The sequence below is a fragment of the Sturnus vulgaris genome, chromosome 2, assembly GCF_052056855.1.
Source record: "Sturnus vulgaris isolate bStuVul1 chromosome 2, bStuVul1.hap1, whole genome shotgun sequence".
Taxonomy (NCBI): domain Eukaryota; kingdom Metazoa; phylum Chordata; class Aves; order Passeriformes; family Sturnidae; genus Sturnus; species Sturnus vulgaris.
The window spans coordinates 51,450,939-51,474,836 of record NC_142244.1 but is presented as its reverse complement, the minus strand read 5'-3'; the positions used below and the strand labels follow the sequence as shown (position 1 = coordinate 51,474,836).

The window sequence follows — 23,898 nt, the reverse complement described above, 5'->3', positions numbered from 1 at the left end:
TTCACTCCTGTGTTGATCCCTCCGTGCTTTTTTGCATCTGTCTGAAAACCTGGGGATCCCCCTTATCTGAATACTTGAAGTTCGTGTGTTACATGATGCTGCTGTGCAAACTGGTCTGTTAAATCTGTCAAGCTTAACTGTCCTGTTGGACTGTTGGAGAGCTATGGCTGTCAGATAGATTTTACTCAGCCTTCCTCTGCCCAGACTACCCTGGGATTTATCAGAAAACTGAAAATTGCTGCACAGTTTCCTTTCTTTCCCCTCAAAGGCTCCTTGGTCAGCCATTTGGTTTGGCAATTGCATGTTGTTCTCTCTCTCAGCAGGCACCTGTTCTGCTGAAAACATTTTGGAAATCAGAAAGGCTGATGCTTATTTGCATGAAGGACTGCATGTGCACGAGGGAGGTTTCAGCATTAACAGATGGGAAATTTGCATGTGGATGGAGCCTTCCCTGCCTTTGTGTCAACAGTGATGCAAAGGGCTCACAGCCCATTCAACCTGGATGATGCTCACATCCTTAAAATCAAAGCAATTCCTAAAGGATAGGGGACAGAGCCCTACCTGAGCACCACACAGGAGTAGCAACTGCAAAAGGACTCGTGAAAGAGTTAAGAGCTTTTGGAGTCTCCTCCAGAAGAAATAGTTTGAAATGGCTTACAGAGTGCTGGAGACCCAGTTGTCAATAAAACTGTTTTACAGTCTTTAATTAGCTGAGACTTCATTTTGTCAAGCTATCCTTGTTGCAGGAAATGATAATGCACTAACAGAAGCAGCCAGTGCAAGGCTATTGATTTTTAGGTGTGTGCTGAAAAATGAGTAGCACAGGAAGCAGACTTGGCTCGTCTCCAAGAACTGCCAATAGAGAGAAGTAGCATAAAGAAAAAAAAAGGTACTGAGAAATGACTCCAGTCATTACTCTGTTTGTCTCGTGTACCAAACATGGTGAGAGCTCTGATGGAAGTTTCCCAGTGAAAGACTTTGTTCCTTTTCCGAATGCAGGATATCTCTGTCCTTTTCAAGACCAGAGTCAAGTCCCTGTGGGAGGAAGATCCCCCTGGATATCTGAGTAAGTCAGCAGGCTGGATCAATCTTCCTCTCCCACAGTTTTCCTTTGAGGACTTCCTACAAGAGGCTAGAAGGAGAGAGCAGTCTCTCTTGGTGGCTTGTTGTTCTGCTCTGCCCATGGTGCAGATGCAGCCATGGATGGTGCCTGAGGACGCTTCTATCTGTCCAGATTGTTATATTACCACTTCACAGCTTCTGTTTTATTCCTCCTAATCTTTGTCATGTCTGCTCTTTGTCGAAGCGAACTACTGATCTCACAAAGACTACTGTTAGCACACTTCTAAATAATTACTGAGAAGAGGACAAAATTGGTGAAGAGAGGAGAAATTCGTAGTGCCACCAGAGATCAGCTTTTCAAATATACCATTCTCTGCTGTGTTGAAGAGTAAAAGCAAAAACCTGTCTAGATGACCAGAGGATAATGGGTTGTGCTCTACCCACAGACCAATAATTGGGGTACCAGGGCCATCGTGGGGACCTGTCCTGTTTAACATTGTTAACCAGTTACCTGGAGGAGGCCACAGAGGGCACTTGTCAAGTCCCAAAGCTGACCTTGTTCTGGGCAGCAGGTTGGACTAAAGACCTCCTGAGGCCCCTGCCCAAAGTATCCAAGGGTCTTGAGATGAACAAAATGCTGAACCATTGTTGGAGATACAAACTATAGCCTGGTGCATTACTTATCCTCTCACACATGCAGCAGCCCCAGCCTTGTTTGGTGTGTATCTATTTCCAAATGGTTTCCTGACAATTACAAGAAAAACCCAGAGATACTTTCATTAAAAATGGCTCCAGTGTAAGCAGTCAAACCAAATGATGTGACTGACTGCTAGGTCCAAAAGCTATTTGCTCATAACTTTTTCCAGAAACCGTCTTGCTTAAAGCCAAGGAGAAGTACAAAACTGGTTGTCACTATGGAAAAGGGAGTCCTGCTCTATGAAGTGGCCCTGGGGAGGATGGGAGGAGCAGGAATAGCTGCAGTATCCTCTGAGGAGGCTCCGTGGGGACAGAAAAGGAAAACAGTGATGTGCCTGCACTGGGAAAGAGGAGGAGAAAGCCTCTCTCTGGCCCTGCCTGGAATGATGGCAGATGATGAGGACCCCTGCATACTTAAAAGCTTTTGCCTTCCAGATTGGAGTGAGGCAGGCAATCCACATTAAGGTAAGAAAGGTCAGTCTGAAAAGGGTAATTTATCTTCTCTCTTACATTTAACAGTGCCACCAATTCAGGTGATCCTGCCAAAAAAATACATGGGTAATGAGACAGGAGTAGGAGGCAGTTCTTTTCCTATCCAGGCCATTTTTTCCTTTGGCAGATATAGCTTAAAAAAAAAATTGTACAGCTTCTGCTAAACAGTCCTGGCTTTCCTGTGCATCCTCTGCATGAAAGTGGTCTCCAAGCCCCTAAATCAATACATTCCTTCCTGTCCTTCTGAGATCACTTATCTGCCGTGACTTCACTGCTCTTGCTGCAGACTGCTGAGCTCGTTGTTTTGCCAGTTGAGCTGGGTGCACTGAAAGAAACCTTTGAATTCCCATGCCCCAGCTCAGTTTGCTGGTTCAAAGGCGTTTTCCTTTGTCACAGCAAAGCCCAGTCCCTGGAAGCCGCAATTCATGCTGTCACTTCAGCCCCTGCCATAGCACCATTTGCCATTGGTGGCATAACAAGAATGCAATTCCTGATGAATGAAAAAACCTTCTTTGCAATTGACTGAAAGCACTCCTAGCCTTCACTACAAGTCCATGCAGTGGAAATCCAGTGTTTATTTTGGAAGATACAGGTGATGGCAGTGCTGGATCCTCCTCCTGTCCCTGGCTGTGCTGTATTGCCAGTTTTCATCCTGCAGCAGTAGAGGTGACTGAAGACACCTTTTCTCCCTTTAAAGTATTTTGGCTACCATTTAGCTGGATTTTGAGCTTTTGGACTTTGGAGTCAGAAGACCTTAGATTATACCTTGATGTAGTGTTCATGGAATGCCTGGGGAAAACCCTCCTGAGCTCCATTCAATTCCCCCAGGTGTGCACCCCATGCCAGGGGCTGCTGCCTCCCCCTCAGCTCTCTGCCATTACCAGGACCTGCTGCTCCCAGGCTCCCCAGCAGGGACAGGGACTGGGACATGTGGCACTCACCACACCTTTCACGGGATCAAATGGTTTGCTTGTCTGCTTGTAAGGAAAGGGCAAAAAAGAAATGCATCTATTTCACAGCAGTCTATGCAGCAGAGCCAGTCATGGTGGAGTTTCAGGAACAGAGACAGCAGCTTCCCACTGCTGCAGCCCTGAGCCTCAGTGGACTCAGACAGACCCAGAGGCTCCTCCAAACCAGACAGCAGGGGATGAGTGGGGCATAGCTGTCCTAGGGTGACTTTGTGTCCCTAAACCAGGACAATAGCTCACCCTTGGTCCCTCCCCAACTACAGACCATGTGTACACACATAGTTTGTTCTGGCATGTCTCTTCTAGGGGTGAATTTCATCCTTGGTGCAGAAGGCTTCCCAAGCCACAGGCGTTGGCTGTGTGGTGAGAGGTTGGCTCCAGGAGGCTGTACTGGCACCTACAAGCTTAAAAATTTTCCCTCACCCTCATAATTGACATAATTATCCAATTACAGGAGTGAGATGTCGACCGAGATTCACGTCAAAGGGGGAGCCAGGAGGATGGCTGTAGTCAGGTGAAATTCTGGCTGAAAAGCAAAATCCCTCAGCTGAGGCTTCTGCTTGAACACCAGGAAATTTCCCCTTGTCCCTGCCATTTAATGGAGCCACTTCCACCTTCTGGTGTCCTTGGTTTTCCTAGGAGCCAACTGGGACTCCTGGCAGGGTGTATGTGTTCTTTTGTGATTTCAGGAACACAGAAAGCCTGTTAGTGTGCCCTTGTCTGGCCCTGATAGATGGGCATATTCCTGCCATGGGAGAGCATCCTGAAGGCAGCACATGAGTGTCAGGGTACAGCATGTGCTTCACCTCCTATGAGCCACGAAGGAGAGGGAGAAAATGGGAGGAAATTCATCCTGGGGTGTATTTTGTTTATATGCTAAACTTCTTTTTATTGGCTATTTCATGATGGCAGAGGCTGCTCCAGACCAGAAGGGCCACTCTGCCTGCAGAGAAGGGCACGGCTGGCTGTGGTGGCTGCAGGTAATTGTTCCCTGTTTCTCTGTGCAGTGATGCTGCCTCCTCGGCACCAGCAGAAAAGAGGAGGCTGCACACATCCCTGGCAGCACTGAGCATGCTGGCTGCAGGAAAGCAAAGGAGGGATGAGCATGGCCCCTTCCCTGCCTGGGTTTTGCCCATTTATTTTTAAAGTATATTTTGTTGAGACTGATCTCTGTGCAGTGGTGCAGAGCCACAGCTAAGCTCTGAAGTAAAGAAGGCATTTGGGCTCCTGAACAGACTTCACGGAACTGAAGTTGCCAGAATAAAGTTTCAGAGGGGCTTCAGGCCCCTTCCCTCCCTGCTGCTCCTGGCATGGTCCCAGCATCCCTCTTCCTGCTCTGGCCTATTGACTCTGTGGCTAAACACAGGAGATGCTGGTCTTGTTCATGTCTCTTAATGGTATTTTTTAATTTGCTTTTTGATCTCTTTTAGTGTCATGAATCTAAAAGGCTGTCATCACCTTGTAGGGCAAAGCTTCCTGTGCCTTCCTCCAAGGAGAGAAGGGTGGGTTGGCATCAGTTATCCTTGGGGCAGAGGTGATGGGCTGTTTCCCCTGGGCCCCTGCTCATCTTTGCTGTGTGGTGCTGTGGGTGTGCTCTTTGGAGTGCGCCTTGGGTGTCCCTCTCTGTCCTGGCAAGGGGGCTGAGAGGAGAAAAGCAGAAAGCTACAGCTGCAGAGAGCTCAGGGGGCACTGGGCTGGGCACCACCTGCATGTTGTTTGTGTTGCTCTGCTGTGGCCACTGCCAGACAGAGCAAAAGGAAACACAGCAAGAGAAGGATCGCTCTGCTCTTCCCTGAAGTTAGAAACATTTCCCAGATAATGCCTGGAATGAGCCTGGCAGGCAGCAGTGCTGTCCCTTAAAAAGGGATGGATGAGTCTTGCACCCCAGCCTTACTGCTCCAGGCCACTTGTGCCCTCCTCTCCAAATAAGAAGGATAAAAATGGCAGAACAGGCTTTGTCCTGGATTCAGACGGAGCACAGCTTTTTCTGCAAGGGAGGCTCAGCTAAATAAGGCTTCAGTGACTCTTTTCAAGGAAGCTGAGCAAGCATGGGCAGTAGGTGAGCTGGGACCCGTGCTGTATGAGTGAAGGACCTGCTGGCCATGTCCCTGAAGGCTCCCCAAGCCACCAGAAGCTGGAGGGAGGGAGGATGCATAGTCAGTGGGCAGCAGTCAGACACCCCCCTGGGGCTGGGTTGGGGCTGTGGGTGCCAGCTGAGGAGCACAAGGCTGAATTCCTGTTTAAAGGCTTTTCCATCCTTATTGTCTCTGACTCTGCTTCTGTGCTTGGGGATGGATTTCTTTGTCAACCATAGAAATAAGAAAGTCTGTGTTAACAGGAAGTCTTTATTGCTCTATATATGTATTATTTGACCTTTTGCTCTCAGTTGTCCAGGACAGGCAGTGAGCCCAGAGCAACCTTTTCACATCATCATAGAAACCACTGCTGTCATGGCACAAACACTTAATTTTAGCTTAGATTTCTGAGGAAATGAGGTCCATAAACTCACACAAGGCATCTGTCTCACCAGCCAGGCACCCAAGCCGGATCTGCTTGCTCTCAGCAGCTTCTGATGCTACTGACCAACTCTATCACAATCTGACACCAGGCAGGTGTCAGTCCCAGCAGTGAGAAGATCATACAGGTGATGTTAGGAGTGATGGATGGCTGCGTGGGTGAGAATTCTGGAGACCCAGAGGGGGAAGGAAGGAGTGTGAGCTGAGCTATTCATTGCTAGTGTGATCCACTGATGGCCACACAAAGAGCTGGGGGCATGACACCAGCACGAGAAGATGGCTTGCCTCCCACTGGAGCTGCCAGGTAGGGGACAGAGGTGGGAAATAGGACATGAGTTCTGCTGTGAAAAGATTTTGGACCCAGTTCTTGAGGAAATCTGTCTTTTCTTCGTCTGCCATCCCCAGGAAAAACACTGCCTGCAAAGTGGAGCTTGAGCTGGACAGCAGGGAAAGGCAGAGGTGGGGGAGAAGCTGCTAGGGGCTGGCCTGGGGGGCACAATTACTTCCCCCTGTTTCCCTGTGGTTAAATCAGGGCAATGCATTTGCATTTTGTGTGAGGTCAGAGGAGCCAGGCCCTTCACCTCCCTCCCTCCCTGCCTGCCCCTGCCTCGGGGCCCTGCCTGCCTTTAGGCAGCCACGTTCATTATTTCAACTCCTATTGCGTAGGCTGGACTGCGGCTTGGGAAATCCTGATTTATATTGCCAGTGAGTGCAAAGCGTGGCAGACAGAAGCCAGGGCACCACTTGGCACAGAACTAAGAGACAAATGCTCCCTTTTTCTCCTTTGGATGTCATCTCTGAACTCAGGGCACCCTGGGTTCATGGACTCCACGCTGCAGTGAGCGCAGTGAATGCAGTGAGGAAGGATTTTTCCATTTTGAATTCAATTTTTTTTTAATAACTAAGAGTAAATCCTGCCTCATTTATCCTCTTTTCTGTTTTTCTGACCCTTTAAACATATAAGGTTCTTTTTTAAAAAAAAAATCTTTGTGAGATTTTACCCTGAAATAACTCCAAATCTCATAAATTCAAACACACTACGCATTCAGCTGCCAAGCATCATAATCCTCACGGTGAGACTGCAGGGGGAAGCACATTTAGATATTACCAGGGCTTGCTTTGCCACATCACTGGTTTTATGGGAATAAAACTGTGTTGCAGGCTGAGCTCCAAGAGCTGGTGGCTTAATAACCTTAACTTTCTCTAGACTGTTATAATAACATTTTTAACAGATCCCAGGTGAAAAGTAACTTACTCTGACTTATAGATGCCATTTCGCTGTATCCTAACATCTAGCCAATTTTTAGAGACTTGAATGGTATTTTCTTCTGGAGAGAAAACAGCCCCAGGATGATATTCAGTGTATTTCAAGTATTTTTTTCTGCTGTTGCTTAGCATTTGTGTTTGTTCCCATTGGTCTTTTTACTTCCCTTTTTAACATTATGCCTGTTCCAATTTGTGAATATCCAGGCAAGCAGTTTGTTGTCTGCAGTGATGTAGAAAGTGCATACATCTTATATTTGTCTGGAGTGGTAGCTTTTGTAGTTGACACGGATGGCAACTCCAGGCTCCCAAGTGACAATGAAGCTTTTCCACGGGACAGTGAAGATTTCAAGGGCAATGAGATAGCCAGGTTTTGACTGGTGACCTCCTGTGAACCAGATTAGAGTATGCTAGAAAACACAGGTTTGAAACCCTGGAAGTCCTTTTGACCCCAGCTAATGGAGTCAACTGTGCATCTATCTGTTTGCATGATGTGACTGTGCTCCCCTCAGACCCCTCAGAGGAGCAGCCTTCCCCTGCCATGACTTGCTCTTTCAGGAGCGTTTTTCCTTCCTGAGCCTTTCCAAATCAGTGAGTTGTGAAGCAGAGCCCTGGGGTAAATCCTACCACATCCAGGGGGTTTATATGCCCAGCTTTACCCCCCCATCCCAGAGCCTGCACAGCCTCTTCCATGGGTGTTCATCACTATGATGACTTCAGTAATGTGGAGTGACTGTATGTACCCACAGTTTCAGAGTAAACAATGTCATGATACGCTGGGGCCAATGCATGGGGCAGTGGGAATGCAAAGATGGGGGGATCTGAACCATTCTTCACTTCTCTCCCCAAGTAGTTTCCAAGCAGCAGGAGCAGCGTTGCAGGTTGCAGACGAGCTCTAGGGACATCCTCTCTCACTGGACCACAGGAGGAAGGATGCAGAAAAATCAATTGGCAGCTTCCATTTACTGTAATAGGCTTTTGTTTGGGTCAATGGGCTTCTTCCTCCTATTAATCACCACTGCAGTCCCTATGCAAAGGCAGCACTTGAAGCTAAAAGGGAATAAAATCCCATCCCTGCAGGGAATGAAGGCAACCCATTAGCTACACATGCGTGCAATACTCTCTCACTTGCATAAGTTTTGTCTGTCTGTCTGTCAGTCTATTGTGACCAAGGTTACAAGGGGAGGAAGGGCTGGACTCAGTTATATATCCATTTTTCATTGCAAGGATTACTCAGAAAGAAGTGGCCAGCGCACAGGTTTCCCTGAATAATCCTTGACATTTCTGAAAGTCAGACATTTCCCCATGCTATTCGGCTTCCTGACAACTTCTTTTCTTCTGACTTAACTGGTGATGAAATTAGATTTTAAAATTACCTGGTAGCCCTTGCAGCTCATTATGGAAAAGTCTCTATCAGGAGTTTGTCCCATGATGGGAGCTGGGTCAGGCTCCTGGCTGTGTGCCATGAACAGCCCCTTGGCCCCATGTTCTCCCAAAATCCCTCTGGGAGCCAGCTGTCACACGTGCTCACCCAGACCAGCCATGAGCTCTTCATGCTCAGTGATGAGGAATGGCCATGTCGGCTTCACAGGGAAATCTCTCAAATGCCTCTTCCAGTGGAAGGCAGCAGCAGTGAGGTGCCTGTGGAGGGAAAATTGCTTGGCCACCAGCGCTGGACCCGGGTGCAAGACCCAGGTGTGACTTGTTGAGAGCCAGGGCTTGGATTCCCCCATTCGATGAGCCTGTGGGTGAGTAATAAAACTCTCAGTGATTAACAGACTTTTAAATGGAGCTAGGACTTGGAAGCAGTCCAAGGAAACACAAGCTGCTCAGGGCTATGCCATGGCACACAAAGGAGCTACACCCTCAGATAAATTATTCATTGCCACTCTCCCAGCTCAGCTCTCTTGATGACCTGGCACCACTGATGAAAAAAGGCCTGCAGGGAATAACGGGCAAGGTAGGACTGAAAGATCAGGAACTTTGGACAGAGGCTCAGCATGCAGGTGAAAATCATGTCAAATGGAAACCAACAGGAAAGAGGCAAAGGTTGAACTGGGAGGTGGAAAGGGAGGACAAGGTGAAAAACCTGGTGAACTACTGAAGTGATTAGAGCTGTGCAACTGGCACCAGGAGAGGAACATTTCTAGAAACTGCAAGGACTGGAGTGCACTCCCAACATTTTGCCAAAGTCAGGAATGAGTGTGCTTAAGATGGCTTCAGTGAATGGGTCAGGATGTGGAGCATGAGAACGGCAGCAACTCAGGGATGGGGACCACAGAGAGAAGCCAGCTGGGCTAGAGCTGGAGAAAATAAAAGATGATGTGATGAGGGAAACAGCTAATTGGAGAAGCTGCCCTGTTACTGAAGTGTTGGAAAAGACAGCTGAGATGACTTGGATGCAGGTCAGGAATGGTGCCTTAAAGATACCTTACATGGCAATGCACTTGGGAGTGCTAGGAATAGAAGAATACTGAACACTGGGCAAGCAGTGAAGAGCAAAACTGAGCTAAATTGTTTGAAGGCAAGGGAGGCTTCTCCAAGACCAACAGGGTAGAAGGGAACCTCTACTGAGCTGATGGAAAACAAAATAGAAACCCATTGTCTTTTCTTGGTTCAGCTAATTAATAGAAGGGTTTAAAACTCAGCCCATCCAAAGAGCACCTCTCACCCAAGTGCTGGAGGCACTGCTGGTCCCTGGAAGGGCTGGTAGGGAACTGGAAGGAGCTGTCACATCCTGGGGAGAGGATTAGGATCCATCACTCTCCTCCAACTCTACTTACAGCCAAGATACTGGAGTGCACTCATGGTCGCTTGTGTGTTTGGTGGACACTGTTTATGGACAGGCTTGAATATTTTATTGAAACCTGTGAAGTAATAGACTTCAGACTGTCTAGGCACCTACATTCCACTGTAATCCTTGGAGTGGGACTGGTACTGGAAGAGCACCATTCTTCCAAAGTTTTTTTGCTACCAGGGATGAACCATGGGCCATCGCAGCTGCCTGCTGTGAGTAGGGATAGTTAAGGAAATGCAGCTCTTTTATGGCTTTCTGAGATTCATCTTTGCTTTGATTTATGCTGAAATTCATATGCACCTAGCTCATGTTTTGGAGCTTTGAAGTGTACTTCAAGTAACAGAAAAGGGGCGGTGGGTATTAAATGAATAATTAAAATGAAGAAAACACTTTGTTCAAACACAAAGGCAAATATGAAGAAACGATCCCATTGCTTTTCTCATAAAGATTAAAAAAGAGTCTTATGTAGGTCGGGATATTTGGCTTTCAGGAATTCAGATGGGAATGTCTTAGTTGAAGTAACAAATATGACCAAGAAGCAAGAACTTTGATTTACATTGTTGAAGGAGTGCTCCTTCTCCAACAGGATGCCTCACGCTGCAGTGGTTCTCGTGCCTACCAAAACCAGAGGGGGAACATGCTTTTGGGCACAGCTACCAGGGAAAACTGGGATAGGAAGCAGTGCATCAAGTGAGAATGTAGTTATTTAAAATTCATTAAATGAAAGCAGCACCTCACAAAGCTGATGCAGGCTGTGCATCTCAGTCTTCCAATTGCCTTGGGGCAGACATCCCAAACCCATGAACCTCCTTCCTTCCCACCATTAGTGAGGTGCACTCTGTGGCGTGAGCACCTGAGTTTGCAGGACCTCCTCGCTGCAGGAGGACCATGATTTATGGAAAACTAAGGACATGGATAAAGTGTTTGTATATTTTTCTTATTGAAAACATGTAGCCTAAATACATATGCAGAGCTGGACTGATTGATAGATCCATCAGGGCTTGCTTTTCTCCAAGATTAAGCTGTCAGCCTGTCAAAGGCAGCTGCTCAGAGCCTGAATTTTGTTTCTGCTCCCACAGTCATCAAATTTTAAGTCAGTCCCAGCTTGACTAATTGTTGTAGTCCTTTGATAGATTATCTATGCATCCCTCTCTCTTTGGTGAGGACTCTGGGACGGGAGGGAAGCTTGGCCAGGTGCTGACCCCCTTCCCAGGTGCCACCAGGGATACCTCCAGCCCCTCTAAGGACAGGTGGCACTCAAGAAAACCTAGGAGAAAGGAAAAAGCATCTAATAGGGCTGTTTTTCAAGATTCAGGAAGTGCCAGAGAGACACTTACGGCTGCAATTGCTTAGCTTTGTTAGCAATACTAAAACAGAAGGCATTATCATTCCCTTTTCCAGGAGAAAGATCATTTTAAGGGAAATTTTCAAGGGAATTTCTAGTAAAAAAACTGAATAAAACCCTGGAAGCAAGGAAAGAAGCACTGCACTAAAGTAATAAAATTACTTTGCTTCAACCCTTGCATAGGGAAACACTTGTCTTAATCTTTTGTGAGGCAACACGTTCTGAAATTCATTTAATACAAAAAAGCCTGTCAGTTGTTGAAACGACAACAAACAAACGTAACAGGTTTCAAAGGATCTATTTGTTTTTCCCAAGTTTAGTTTTATAGAAAATTTGAAAACTTTCTGGTTTTGATCCAGCAAAGAATAATATCCCATTGCAAAACTGGGGAATTCCCTGTGAAAATGGAAATTCCAGCTCCTGCACAGTGCAGATTACTCTCACTAGCTTTAGTTTCTGGCTTGCACACACTCTCTGTTTTCCCTCTGTTTCCCGGGATACCGTGATGCAAACATGAGAGACAGCCAGTGCTGCCCAGCCATGTCTGCCCCCTCCCCTGCCCTCTGCAGCCACAGCCTGGGAAAAGCACCAGCTCAGCAGAGCGAGGAGGGACAGGGAGCTCATCCAGCACCGGGAGAGGTACCCGTGTTTCATTGTGTTTTACCCGCAAAAGCCGTCCAAGAAGAAAAGAGAAGAGGGCTGGCAGCTTGGTTGAATGTGGTCATGAAGGCTGGGAGTGCACTTATGCCATTGGAGGGGACACCTTGCTGAGGAGGGAAACCCTCCTCCAAACCTGCAGGCAAAAATGAACTCAGGTTTGGGCAAATTGTTTGCAAAAATGGAAAAGCAAAGTCCTGCTGGAGCTGCAGCATGAGATAAGCCTGGTCTCTGGGCTTGATCCTGGCAGGAGTATGCCCAGGTGGCAGGAGTGAACTCTTCCTCTCCATCTGGACATCAATGTCTACCAAATGAATGGGATATCTCCTCCTGCAACTGATCTCCACTCTGCAGTCAGGTTAGTTGTTGAGGGATGGAAAGATGGATGTTGAAGCACTTGTGAGAAAACTGGTTTTTCTCCTCCCCAGCATGATTGTGCCAGCTCATCTTGAAAACTTGGCCAGAAGAGGGCTGAATGTAAATTGATTTAGCACTGGATAAAAAAATAATGAGAAAGTTTTTCCCATCCCTAGTGTTTTGTTTTTCTCTCTATCTGGTTTCCACACTTCAGCATCACACAGAGAGTTGCTTTTCATGGAAAAACTATACTTTGGAAAATCAACTTTCTGCTCTCATGAGCAGCTGCTTGCCCTGGTCAGAAGTTTGCTGTCCCAGATGTTCATTTGCATGGGCTCACCCCATCTGGACCCAGGCACGCAGCCACAAGGATACATGTCCTTCATGGCCCACAGATCCCCAGCACAGGCAGTCCTTGTGCTGTGTGATGGTGCACTCATACTTTACTCCTTGAAGTGCTCTAGGCTCTTTGCAGCAAGATATTCCAGCATGGAGCTTCTCTTTAGGATGAGAAAGAGGTTGCACAAGATCCCCAGCTGGGATTCCATACTGCAGTTCTTAAAAGCATACTTGCATCATGTATGCAATTTTTACATAGTCCTGGCAAGCATTTCTGGGCATTGCTGCAACATTCATGAGAACCAAGAGTGTCCCAACCTTTGAGAGCATTCCCACTGGTTCCACATGTACCCCCAGAATCCAGTGAAAAGGGGAATGCACCGGCACGCATAACTGTGGCAGGACGTGCCTCCAGCTAGGGACAAATAAGCAACTCTTACAAGGAAAAAAAGGAAATAATTGGGAGAAAGAAGGGCAAAAGTAACAAACTGAAAGAACAGAGTTATTTGATATGACAGAAAGTAATTCTTTAACAATACAGAACAGAATGTGGTCTAGCTGGGTTTTTAGGTGTATCTCCTGTGATTCATGGACTGACTCATCCCAGAGCATCAGTGGTTATATAAAGGGATATGTTTTTGAAGGTATGTTGTGGCCTGAAATTTTCATAATGGATGAGATTTAGATAGGGGCCTCTATTGTTACATGGCTGGATCATTCTGGCAGTGACATACTGCAGAAAGATACAAGAACAGAGCAAAGTCGTAGAAACATGTGATTTAAAATTAGGAACTCATAAAGTTTGCTGCAGATAGGGGCTCCCCTGCAAGATGCACTCAATGTATGTGGTCACTGGCAACAAGGCAACTCGTCCGAACTCAGACATGTATGAAAAAGGCAAGGGCTAATAAGCCCTATTTCTGCTTCCTAGTGGAAATTCCTAGAGAGGCTGAGAGCTGTAGGGCTGATGGGACTCCTGGCTCAACAAAACAAACCTCCTTTTGCTTCCTGTGTCTCATCACCTAGCACTGTTATAAAGCTGCCATCCTTTGTACCTGGGCGGAGGGGGGCCATGTGTGCCAGCTCAGGAGCTGCCCTGAGCCACAGGGACCCTCAGTGGGTGCCCAGGGCTCACCAGGTCTTCACACGAGGCTTTCCTCCCACCCTGCCAATGTAGGGCATGCAGGCTGCCCCAGGCCAGCACCACGACAGACACATGGAGTTCATTGCTCTGCCAGCTTCTCCCCCCATGACCACAGGCTACTGCAGACACTGCTATTGCCCTGCCAGGGCACACCCCCTGCTGCAGTCCGGTCTGCTTCTTCTGCTGTGGTCCTCAAGGTGAAACAGAATCACAGAGTTAGTTAGGTTGGAAAAGACCTTTGAGATCATCAAGTCCAGCCGTTAACCCAGCACTGTCAAGTCTACCACTAAACCATGTCCCCCAAACACTTACACATCTTCTAAATACTTCCAGGGATGGTGATTCTCCCACTTCCCTGAGCAGTCTATTCCAGTGCTTGACAACCCTTTCCACGAAGAAATTTTTCAAAATCCCACCTAAATCTCCTATGGAACAACTTGAGCCATTTTTTCTTGTCCTGTTACTTGTCACCTGGGAAAAGAGACCCCACCTGGCTACAATCTCCTTTCAGGTAGCTGTAGAGAGTGATAAGGTCCCCCCCTGAGCCTCACTTTCTCCAGGCTGAACAGTCCTAGGTCATGGTCAGGATTTTGGCAGAAAATAACCATTTGAACGAGCTATAGCACCAAATGTTGTACGTTGTTAGTGTTTCACTCAGAGGAATGGATATTCTCCACTGGATGTGGATAGCTCCTGGTACTATAACCAGCTTTAGGCGCTATGAAGGTGGCAAAGGGACCCTGAAAGCTCTCATTTTGAGACATGGGCTTTCTCAGGGGAGATAAGGATGCAAACAGGACCAAAAGGCTTGTGCAACTGATGAAACTTTTAGTACTAAAGAAATACTTCTAACTTGTGGTGTTGATGTTAATGTTACAGCCACATTCTTCATGTTGTCTTACTGTGATGTTAGATTTAATGTTTAGATATTTCCTCTATAAGGCTAGTTGCTTCATCTATTTTTTCATTTCATGTTTTCATTTATAAGACACAACTATTGTCAACCTGGAATACTTATAGTGAGCAATTACAACAATTATTTTTATTAAGGTAACACCAGAAAGCCTTCAGTGAGGGCGAGGTCGCTATGATTTCATGGATTGTTCAAAGAAAGGGCAGAGACTGTTTTTGTTCTACCTTGTTGTCTCTGTCTTGCTCTTTATTTGTAAAGATAAACCAGCCCAGAAGAGAGACTGAGCAAGAGCTGAGGATTTGGCCCAGTGATGTTGTTGCACAGTTAGAGCCCATGCTGTGGAGAGTTGTCCCCAGGAACACAGCTCCCTCCCAAATGAAAAGTCTGGGGATGCTTTTGGGCTCAGAGGTTGCTGGGGCACATGAATCACTGCTTTGCTGGCTGTGTCCAGCACCACTGTAGCAGGAAGTGCAAATCATGGGGACTGAGCTGCACTAGGTGTAGGATGCTGAGGACTCACAACCTCATGCCAATGCAGAGCTACTTTGGAGGCCAACAGAAAGGGTTTACACTCTCTGGAGAGGGTTGTGGCACTGGAATCCTGCTCTACACAGGCAGTAAAAATGAAATAATCTGCAACAAAATCAACCTGGATGGTTATTTATGAACAAACTTGTCCAGTTAACAGCACTACCAAGGGCTAAGCATTAACACAAGAGGTGGTTGACCCCTTAAGTGTCCTGCTCAGATGCTTCCTATGACATTGATACCCAAAAAAGTGGTTTAGACCTCAGACTTCCCAGTGTTGGCTCTATATAGACTGTGAGGAGCCAGGCCTGTGTTCAAACCATACTGGCACCTCCCTATCAATGTTTTGATGGCTTCTTGTTATGGACCACATAAGCAGGCAGAGTCTGGGCATGCTGGAAAATAGGGCTTTGAATTGCTCATTACTGTCTCAAACGTAGACTCCACAGTAGACACCAGTGACAATTGTTGGTATCATAGAAAATTACCTCAGTATCATCTTAGTCACTTTTTGAGACATTTGTCTAACCCAAGACGACCATTGATCTGGACTTAAGTTCGTTCTTAAATAATGGTTTTCCACAAATAGAGCTCTAAAAGATATCCATGATTAAAAACTTAATTATTGCATAAACAACTTTAGCTTAATTGCAAGCTCCAGCTGAACAGACTCACTGGGACATTAGGGAATTATAGCTAATGCAAATAGAACCCTGATGTGTTTCTTCACAATATTGTGTTAAGTGAAATTCTTGAATTCCTCCAGTATTATTTTAAAGAACTGTGTGTGATAAGTCAACTTGGATATGTGTGCTTGTGTGACAAATTGCCAAACATCCTACAGGGCAAATATGAAAAAACAACAGAGAAGTAATTCTGAAGAAATGAGACTTTATTGACTTTTTTGTTCCACTTTCAAAGGCCATCAATGGCATATTGTTGAAGACCATGATTTCACAATTTCATTGCAATTCCAGAGGGTGGGTCGAAAAGTGAATCTCACCTTGGCATATCATCGATTGTGTGATTTTTTTTTTTCAAACAAAAGAAGAAACAAAGCAATTGAGGGAAGAGTGATGGAGAGCAAGGGAACAATGACAGTCCTTGATTCACTCCTTTCTGATATCCATGACAGGTAGTGCTGGTCTCTTACAAGGACAAGATTCACACAGAGGAGGATATGGTGGGAAAGCAAAATCCATCATCAGGGAAATTACTTTTGAGCAGATCAAGATCTAGATCCCATACTTGGGCTGGTTTTTTGGTTTTTTTTGTTTTTTAAGCAGAGAAATAATAACTAGAGACACAGATATCTAGTTAGTCTACAGTGGCATATTTTTGTTCTTTGTAGTTGCCAAATACTGCTGTTCCAGTAGATCAAAGCTGAATAAGGGCTTTTACTCTGTGCCATATCATGTTTCTGTTTTGCAAATGGTATTCCTCGAATAGGGAAAGCAGTGTATGACAAACCCCTTAGTTCATGTAGGAGCACCCGTGCCACAGCTGGGGTTCAGCAGCAAAGCCCTGGCACTGAGCAGGTGCTGAGGAGCACAGCTGTCCCCACAGGCCTCCACTCATGCACAGCTGCACCAGCCTTCTCCATCCACAAAGATTTAGGGCCTACTCTACCTTCTGGTTTCCACCATCTCCAAACCTTTCCAAGTCCCGCATCACATACTCCATTACCAGGGTCACCTTTGATTATTCTCTTTGCCATATGTCTCATAGTTCAAGGGCTGGTTCTCTTTCTCCTTCTTGCTGTTTAGACTCCATATTGACGCTATCACCATCTTTTTCTTTATTGATACATATGTTTGCCTATTGGCAGTGTAGTCCCTATCTCCAAGAACATTGTGGGCTTGACAACAGCGATCTGTGTCCTCCAACACCTTCAATGGCATCGAGCTGTTAATTGTCAAGGACTCCTGTGAATGACATCAGGGAGGATCTGGTGCTGATAATCTACAAAAGCAATAATTTTTGAATCTTCTGAGTGAGCTTGTGGTATGAATAATAATGGAAGAAGAGGAACTGGGGAGAGCTGCATGCTGAGGAAGCAACAAAATGAACATAATTGCAGGTGGAAGGGTAAAACTACAGACAAGCCAGGCAAAAAATAATGAGGTAGCTTGTGCTAAATTACAGCACCAAGCTGTGAGTGAATTGTTGCCATGAAGTGGTGTCACAGACAAAACAAAACTGTGTGTGGGCCTTTAGAAGTTTTTCTGATATTTCTGTTTCCAGATGTTGCGTCTCAGGATTTGGGTCCTGCTGGAAATGGGACATTAGTTCAAATTCTGACAGCCATTTATGCTTCTTCCTGGAAGGCTGCAAAGTGCTGTATTTCTTAACATTTCAAATGAAATGTCCTTGAAATGTCAATAAGTGTGACAGTGTGATGAAAAGGATTTACAGCAGACCTGCCTGGAATGTGTATGAGGGGACAATGACAAGTAAGGAAAGCAGAAAAGAAAGCAGGCAGAGCTGTAAATGAGTGAAAATATAGGGTTTATTTATTCAAACATAATTTAGTATCGCAGTAACAATCTAGATGTTCCCCATTACACCAAAATATGTGTTATATATCAGCATCTCCTGCAAGCACCAGAAGCAACATCCTGTTTCTCTTAGCAGTGGGAGCCTCTTTCTTGCTGGATTCTGAATCTGATTTCTAGATTATCCTATTACTTTCCAATTGAGTCAAGATACTGGAATGTTTCTTTTGGAGTTGTTCAAAATGAGCTTTTTCTTCTTTTCTTGGAGATTCACTTCTATTTCGATACAGAGTTGATGAAGTTCTGAGTATTTAAATTTTCTGCAGCTGACCAGTGTCAATGGCAGCTCCACACACAAAAAGCTTTGCACAAACAGATCCTTGGCACAACTGCAGATTAAATACATTAAATTACCTATGGGAAACTGTGTAAATCAACAAGTATTTTCCAGTAAACCTAGAGGAAGGAGAATAACCTGGACACTCTGACCAATTTTGCAGCTATTCCTGCAGCGAGAGTGGCTGATGGGAAGGGAAGTGAAGGATGGGAAGATGCATTGAGACACTTATCTCTGTCATGTCTTGATTAATACAACTGAAAGGCAGATGCTGTAATTGAACACGGGGTCCTGTGCTGAAGTCTCTGACAGACACATTTTGAGGGGAGCTGATAAGCCAAGCTGGTTTTGGTACATGAATATTGCTATCTATTATGTTTACCTAAGCACTAAGAAGAAAAAAATTGAAGAGAAAAATGAGCTCTTCTCTAAGTTTAAAATATTAAACAGAGGCTAAACAATTGGTTCTGAGCCCTAAAAAAAATCTCATTACATGAATCACTGACGAAGTGAAGACATGAACCTTATTTAATATATCAGTTCCTAGAATGGGACTTTGGGCTTTTTTTGCTATGGAAAAATGTTCCCTGAAAGTAAAGGCTTTATCAGAGTGATTAGCACCATCCAGATAGTGCTGCCATCTGAAATCAGTGGTCCCTTGTGAGAGGTCCAGGACAGTACTTGGCTCTTGTGAGTGGTTGTCCTTCCTCACACACAGGTGCTTAAAACAGGGAGAATGTAGCTGGGTGACATAGCTATAGTTCATGGAACTGGATTTATCAGTGTGCTGGGGAATTAACTGATTGCTCTACTTTCTCATGAGCTGATTTATTTTGTGTTCTGGTTATGAATGTAATTCCTTAAGGGGAAAGACTTCCTGACTGCAGTTATATTTATATATATATTGCTACGGAGCCACTCCCCATCTCAAAGTGCTTAATTTACTTTCCTAACGTTGTCAAGTTACTCTCAAATTTAAAATTCAAGCTTTGATGTACCAATAATACCAGGCAGAACTTTCCAAAGTACAAGTAGTCAGAAGCCTGTGTAGAATTGCTGCCCTGGAGACTAGTGAATTAGCTGAGAAATTTTTTTAGAAAAAGATATAGAATAATAGAGATATATTTGGATGTTCTTTTAAAATCAGTAGCTGTCTAAGAATGGTAGCTCCTAGCACAGGCTTCATTGTAACTGGAAAACGGATCCATCCAGAGAGTTCAATCACATATATATCACACAGGCTGACAGCTCACATTCTATTACCTTTCTTTAATGCTTCATTTCTAAGTTATAATTATTTTAATGGGTGATTATTCAATTTTTGAGCAGTTTAAGGAATTTCTGGTATGGGTAAGCAGGCATAACTTTTAAAAACCTTTGCTTCATATAAATTTGCTCTATAATTGAACATATAATCTCTGTGATATAATCCCTAAAAAATTATCTGACTAAAACCTATCATTTTATCTCCTTTGAGATACATATATCCATTAGAGAAGATTCCCCATTCTATCTTTAATTATTTGTTCTGGCAATAAAATCTTCGGTGGCTGTTTAAGAAATAAACCTGGAGTTCAAAAACTCCCAGTAGAAACTGTGGTGAATGTAATTTCATTATATACAGCACAGAAAACATTCTATCTGCTGAACCCTTTGTGGCCTACTGGGAGAGTCTTGGAACAGAGAGAGGAAAATGCCTCCTTCTATGGGTTGCAAATTGGATCATATCTAAGTTTTAATTTTGAGCTGAGACAGCAATGCCAAATGAGTCACTGGCCAGATGAAGAAAAATACAACAGACTCCAGTCTTCCTTTTTGTTTGTCAGCCTTGCCCTGGCCCTTTCTTGCATGCAGGACAAAAATAAGAGTTCTAAGCCTCCTTCATTCTTCAGGAAACAATGGAAAGCAACTGTCTGGGTACAGGAGCTCCTATTTTGGTGGTCAGTGAATGAGAAAGAAAGGCATAGACATGAAAGCTGTTCACACTAAGTCTGTCAGGAGAGAGATTCAGGATGCTTGTCCCTGCCAAGCAAACTGCGAAGAGTGGATAGCCAAGGAAGGGGAATATCTGCTTTTCAAGGATCATCATGGCAAGGAAAGGCTCTGGAGTTACTGGTGCATCTGCTTCTCATGCTGAAGACTGGTGTGGGGGTGGATACATCTGTGTTGGATGTTTTCCCACTTAACTGCAATTATGAACAGGGGATTACCAAGGATTTTCCCTATTCTGAATGGTGACAAAGGCAGATGTGCCAGTTTGTGATGAACACATTGGAAAAGGGACCTGCTGCAAAACACTGTGTTCCCTCCTTACAGTGATGGGGTAGGAGGGCAGATAGGTTAGGACCTGGTCTGGTCCTGTTCCTTATGACCCCAAGAGGGTGGCTGGAAGGAGGCAAGGCAAGGCAAGGCAAAGTTGTGGTAAGGAGAAGAGTATATAGTTTTCAAATACAAAATAAAACAAATGGAATCCTGACATTTTCTTTGACTAGTGCATGAATGTACATACCATCACCAAAGAATAAATTCTCTCAAGAGGCCTGTGGTGTCCAAAATATCCCTAATGTTTTCCTATTCTGTCTACTCTCTTGTTCCTGATTTATATATATATATATATATATATATATATATATATATATATATATATATATAAATGTGCTGGTAAGAAAGGACACAGTAAGGCAATAATATCTTGTGTGTGCAACCTGCTCCTGCTAGACAGATCTTCATAGTCTTCACCACTGTTTCAATGCACTTTGTGAAAAGGAAGATCTCCAAGTGAGGTGACTAAAGCTGCAGCCTTTGGGGAAAATCAGCTCTCTTCTGGCACTCCAAAGGTAGACTTTAAGGGATTAAAACCAGTATTAGGATAAACCCCATGAAGTGCGGCTGGCCCAGAACTCTGTGATACTGGTCAGACATGAAACAATATTATTTGATGGTCAGGTGAAACAAGTCAGCTCCTCTTCTTTGACATGGGAATATTTTAACCTGCATGGTTCTTGGATGAGCAGAAAGTATGTCTTTGTCAGCTCTCCAGGAGGATTGGTGAACTTTTGTCTGCATTCCTAGCTGAGACTCATTCAGTGTCCTGAAGGGCAGAGCTCCTTTGATCATGTTTCATCAGCCTGCTTTGCTGAGCAGGTTTCAGCCAACTTTTGATCTGTGGCTGGTAACACACTCCTAATAAGCCAGCCGCCAGTTCTACAATCAGTCAGCCTCTGGCTTTAGGCAATGGGCTTCTTGAGAGGGCACCTGCTGTGGCAAGAGTCTTCCCCTGGGCTGCCAGGACCACAAACTAATTGCCTCATCCGTCACATCCGGATTCACTGCACTCCCTGTGAGAGCAAGCTGGGACAACCCGACAGGAAGAACTGCTTGTGGTCAGCTGTGAGAGAAGCCTGTGGTGATGTTTTTTCTCTCTGTGGGACAGCATTCCTGAGGCATATCACATCAGCCCAGTCTCACCATATCCTTCTTTCTCAGTGGAAGATCTCATCTTTCAATGTCACGGCATTGGCACATTTTACTGGCAGAAAAGAGGTGAGCTTTAAATAGAGCTAATGATCGTCTTATAACATAATTCCTCCTATGCCCACCATCACTTCCTTTTCTGCACTTCAGTCAAAATACCACAGTTCAAAGATTACCAGGTGTCAACCATTTTGGGATACTTTTTTTTTTCCCGGTAAGTTGGTCACACCCAGATAAGAGCTCAGCTCCAATAGTGATACTCTGTAGATGTCCTCAGCTGGCTCTTGCCGGGGGAGTTCTGGACATAGAAATGAATGCTTTATCTTGTGAATCCACATCTGCTTGTGTTCAGATGAGTCTGGCTTTTTGAAACAATCACAGCATTTTGGTCAGATGATTACAAAGCATCCAGACAATAAAGCCATGCACTACAATGTGGTGAAGGTCATGCTTATGAATATTACAGTGAGTGGCTAATTGTCTTTCCAAATGTCTCAGATGCAAAAGAAATTTCAAAGAATAAATATCTGAGCTTGAACCTTCAAATGCAGCTAGTGGGTGTTTGGGGAGCAGCTCAGACATGAGGGAGTGATACCCACAAAATACCATTCATTTTAGCATGTTCTTGGGAGCAAGTTTACCTGGCCAAGTGCATGCCTGGCTGCTAGCCAAGCTAAAGGTTGTGTTCCAGCTTTTCCTGATCTCTAAGTTGTCAGACATACCCAGGGGACTCTGTCCACCAGCATGAATGTACCCATCAGCCCGGAGGCACAAAACCAACTCGCCAGCTGGGACCATGCCATGACCCATCACATTTCCTGAGCTTTATTTTACAGAGTTAATTTAGAGGAAAATCAGAAAGAGTTATGCGGGAAATAAACTACTAAAAAAGGATAGTTCCCCTAATTTTTACCAAATCTTCTGTGTGAGAAGTGGAGGCAGGAGCAGAGAGGAGAATCTGAGTGACACCGAAACTGCTGGGCATGTCTGCATTGGTGTCAGTGATTTAAGTCTCGTGCAACAAAACACCACATTGGAGCTCTGAACGGGGCTGTGTACTGTAAGGCAGCTCTTCTGCAGGAACTGGAGCTGTATGAGGCCTGCTGGCCAGCCATGACTTGCCTTTAGCTTCTCAGCTTGAGTAGGGATTCTCATTAAGTCTCTGTAATGTGTAGTTCTTCACTCAAATTTCAGCTCAGTAGCACTATTTAAAAGGTTTTAACTCAACAGATGTCTTCCTGTGTGGACACCATCCCAAACCATGCTGGTGTCCTGGATACTGATTCTGGCTGTGTGGACCTCTTTGGTCCACATCTTCTCAGGAGTATCTGTTCTTATCATACTCCTGAAACAGACTGTACTCTCTCAGTGTGAAATCTCTCTATTCCAGTGACTTACTCCCTCCTCTCCCAAGAGTCAGATGTGTGTCTAATGGTCCTTGAGTCCTTTACTACCTCACCCATTGGAATAAGCAGCTACTGCTGCACCTGATGCACACAAAATTGTTTGATTTTGCCTTACTTAGTGCAGACTGGTTTTAGCTCGTTTGGAAAAGCTGCTGCAGTGCAGGTTATTGCTGATATTTCTTTAACTGTTGGCATCAAGTAATAATGTGGTTGATGTTTCCTAGGGGACTACTGGACTCTGCAATGTCGCCTGCTGCTTCTTGGAGTTCTTGGTTTGAGTATCTGCTATAATTGCTTTCCCTGGCATCAAATCAGTGTCAAGCTACAGCTTCTCTGACACCCAGCAATCTCTCTCACAAAAATTAAAAAAAATAGTAATTCCTGTAACATTTAATCATGAAACCTGCTGGTGAATTCTCTGTGCTGTGCTGTGATGTGCAAGACTGCGAAAGCTTTGCCAGTAGAATCAATCTCGTAAAAAAAAGATCCTGTCTCTTATGAAATATTAATTCAAGTTCCCAGCTTCAGCATTCTAGGCTTTTGCATTTTCAAAGTCATCAGCTTGAAGGAAAACATATTTTCAGCTCTTGGCCCACCAAATACAGAGCAGAGCTGTTCTGAGAGTTTGTCAGCCTAATCCTTGGCTAGACTGCTTGAATCTTATTTTCCATTTGGTCTAATCATCCCCAGCCTTTAAATAAATTGTTCTGGAGCCAGCATCTGGCAGTGGGAGGACCCAGACCTCAGGGCCATTGTTAGAGCTGGATTCCTGCAGAGAACTTTCAGAGAACTCTCTCATTCTCTTCCCAAGATTTTTCCCCCTCCTGTCACCACAGAGCATTTTCTCATTTAAATAAAAGCTGCCCATCTGCTCTGGTCTCTGTAACGTGCTTCTACTCAGCTTTTAGCAAACTAGCCTGAGGAAGTGCCGTGCTTCCTGGGAAAAATCCCAGCAAACCCCTTTCTCCACTAGCCAATAAATCAAAGCCCACACTCCAGCACCCTCTGGCAGGAGGGAGCAAAGATAGTATTACTGCAAAGGGGGAAGGAATTTCAGAGACACACAGAGAATAATAACAAGAGAAGACTCGTGACTGGGCATTCCTCAG

The 23,898-nt window shown here is 45.0% G+C and overlaps 1 long non-coding RNA gene across 1 annotated transcript; it reads left to right on the top strand.

The window, feature by feature from the left end:
* The first annotated feature begins 11,723 nt into the window (after positions 1-11,723).
* On the top strand, positions 11,724-23,661 carry LOC148224778 (uncharacterized). The gene is made up of 2 exons (XR_015801951.1): positions 11,724-12,154; positions 23,014-23,661. It is a non-coding gene; the product is annotated as an uncharacterized LOC148224778 (long non-coding RNA).
* The last annotated feature ends 237 nt before the right edge of the window (positions 23,662-23,898 follow it).